The following is a 3,708-nucleotide window of genomic DNA, read 5'->3' as shown; positions in this document are numbered from 1 at the left end:
AATTGTTTCTTATATGATCTACATCTATATTTTATATAATTAAATGTTAATGCGTTATTATAAACATAGAGAAAAACCATCGTTATTGAAATAGTTATTGAATTATATATTGATAAAAAGTATTTGATTTGTTTGTTTTATTAACTCTAATACACCAAAATAGAACAAATGCTTATACGTGAAATAGATAAGTATATTATACGGAATTTGATCAAATAAATCATTAATGACTGTAAGATGTTTTGGAAATTGAATACAAGGCTAACCTTACATAAATGTTAACATACTCGTAATAATAAAAAAATGGTAAAATTAAATTAAATTAATTTTTTGTTTCGTCGAAAATTAGTAAGTAGTATTTTATGTAATAGTATCATTATTCATTCGTCTCAGGAAAAAGAAGCTTTGCGTATAAAATATAATTAATTAAATCATTATATGATAACAGCATGAAAACGTAAACACATATTTATTAGTTTCAATAATCACTCATCAAAATTATATTCTCATCGCGGTGCATACCTACATGTAAAATATACCTTTTATGTCGAATTATTTCCTATACTATAAGATTACGCTATACGCTATTTTATTTGATGTTATTGTACATTCGTGATAATCAGATTAAATTAATACATTTTGGAATGAATAACAATTTGTTCATTAATTTTTAACACCCCCGTACTATTTTTTGCGACCCCTAAGTGGTTAACATTTTAAGACAGTTAAAATAAAATATCTACTAAACTATCTTCCATAATATAAACACCGGCTATCATATTTTATAAAAAGTTGTTAAATACTTTTTTTAAAAAATTTTTAGGCCCCAAGTTAAGATTTGCACATAAGCTTCATAATATATGAATTTTTTCGATGACATGCATCGATGCATAGAAAAGAAGGTGAACCACAATCGAAGTGTATGATTCACATAATGCTTTGTTGCTCGAAGCACCCTCCAAACTAACAACGAATTATGAAATTGTTATTTTGGAATGTCATTCGACGGTTTAAAATATTACAATAAGCGAATGAAACCACCAATGGAGCAGACCATCTACTAGGACATTTAGGCCAGGTGCTACTTATATATATAAAACAGATTTTCATGTGAGCGCATATACATTTTGTCGATGACTTGCGTCGATGCATAAAAAAGAAGTTGAATCACAATCGAAGGGTACGATTCATATATGTTTTGTTGCCCGTAGCACCCTCCGAAATGACAACGATTTATGGAATTGTTATTTTGGAATGTTATTCAATGGTTTAAAATATTACAACGGACGAATGAAATCACTATTGACGCAGACCATCTGCTCGGGCTTTATATTTATATACAATAACCACCGGTGTCCACGGAATTTCGATTTATTTATAAATATTTCCACACCGTCTAAAAAGTCATGATTGGTAATAATTTATACGGTTTTCGTAAAAAAAAAATGTATACCGGCTATATACCGATGTGCTGTGTTGTAACTCGTAATCTAAATAATTTGAATTATGATTATGATATCAATCCTTAGTTTATATAAATATTTTACGGTACATAATAGTTTTTCTTGAGAAAAAAAAAATCTATTTATGATATTAATATGAATATGCGTATCATATCATACGGAGAAAGCCAACCAGCGTAAAACACTAGCAGAATAAAATCTAACGTAATGTATAGCATTAATGAAAACAACGTACACGTTGAGGAAGCGCGGTGTTTAAAATATAACAATGTAAAACCTCCCACGAAGAAGGGTTCTAGTATAATAATGAAAAACCTTCCACGAAGATGGGTTCGACGACGAAACTCGTGACGTCCGCCGTCAACCCGTGTCACAGAAATTCCACGACGCAGGTAAATCATAAACGAACAATAGTGTACTATTGTAGAGCCGAAGGCGTCCATAATTTTCGACCACACGGGATCATCATAAAATGTTTCATCGAAAAAGTGAAGGTTTATAAATGATCAACTATGAATTTAATAATCACTACGGTGAATAATCTTCAAGTTAATAACACATTAATTGAATCGGGTCCAGAACGATAAAAAGGAGAATAGGAGGGAGAGCTTACATTCAAAAGATGACACATGTTACCCGGTTGTACCACGGCTTAAATTATATTTTATTTATATATATTTAACAACCTAATTTTAAATATATTTTAAACCGTATCTAATATGTCTTAAATAATTAACGAAATGTAATGGTTTTTTTTTTTTTTTTAACAAGAGGAGAAGGGCCACTGCTCCTCCATAAAACAGCCGCAGCTCATAGGTGCAGTGATTCCATCGTGTGGTATGCATACTTTTAGGTTTTAGGAGTAATCAAAAAAAAAATAAACAATGTTGGATAGATGTAGAATTTTAAGGAAATCATGCAATACCTATTAATGTTTACTAGTGTGGTCGCGGCTTAATGTATCACGAATGTAAATCGGTGCTTTTTAATTGTTCACCATAATATGTAAATGTAATATTATTACAGGGTAAGGATGAATATAGTAAACCTATTCAATAATAATACTACATACAAATAAAAATAAAACTATACATTGAACAATGCGCTGAATTATAAATATTGATAATCAATAATGGCGGTGTACGAGCCGTGACCGTAAAGGTGCGTTTACATTATAGTCCGAACGCGAACGAATCGTACCGAATTCAGTAGTGTAAACGGTTTGCCTAACGCGAGCCAATGGGCGGCGTTCGGTGACGTTCGTTCGGATCGAACGATATTCGGTTGTGTTCGACACTTTTTGTCCACAACTGAATACTTCAAAGCGAATTCAATGCGAATGCTGAAGAAGCCCGAACGACCGCGAATAGTCCCGAACACGGTAAACGGCCGAATCATGAACGAATGTATTCGATAACATTCGCTCGCATTCGTTCGGACTATAATGTAAATGTACCTTTAAGGAGCGTATGTATCGCGGTGGTACGTCAGCGAAGTGGCGGGGTGTGATTAATTCTTATCCGCACAGGGGCACGGCGCACAGTGGTTCGAAAATGAAAATAGTTGGACAAAAAAGATTTTTTTGAATTTCAAAAAATTAAAATTTTTCCTTTTGTACATATTTTCTAAACAACTTAAGATATACAACTGTACAACAATAATGGTATAATGTGATAAACACATTATTGGAAAAATAAAACATTTAAATTACAACACTAAAATTATACATGTATAAGAGTGGCCTAAAAGTCTTTGTTCGGGAACTCAGCTTGCACCTTTACACATTAGTTGATTTTACAAATAAACGATAGTTAACGATTTTTTTTTTTTACTTAAAATAAGTTTTAACAATTAATTTTGACAAATAAACATTGTTTCATGATTTTATATATTGCTTGGAAATAAAATAAAAATTAGTGAGCAAAGACTTTTGGACCACCCTGTATATAAATATCAGCAATTATATAGAAAAGTTAACGATTCCCGTGTAGGCACACGGTTGACATATGGATTTGACACGAAGAATGGATAAACTACGCAGTCGAACCAAAACTCGAATTCGAAAGATAATAATAAGACAGTGATCGGTTAAACTATGTGTGTTATAGCGAGTCGACCGAGTAGTACACGGTTTGAACAGTTTTATTGTATTTTATTCTTATAAGTAAACCATCCGGATGTATTATCGTATAAACAATGTAAATTAACAATTATTACTGACCTTCGGTAGAGAAGTTGGAATGGA

Source organism: Sipha flava, unplaced genomic scaffold, assembly GCF_003268045.1.
Source record: "Sipha flava isolate LNK unplaced genomic scaffold, YSA_version1 19287_pilon_pilon, whole genome shotgun sequence".
NCBI lineage: Eukaryota > Metazoa > Arthropoda > Insecta > Hemiptera > Aphididae > Sipha > Sipha flava.
The sequence above is the reverse complement of the archived record's forward strand: the minus strand, read 5'-3'. Positions refer to the sequence as shown.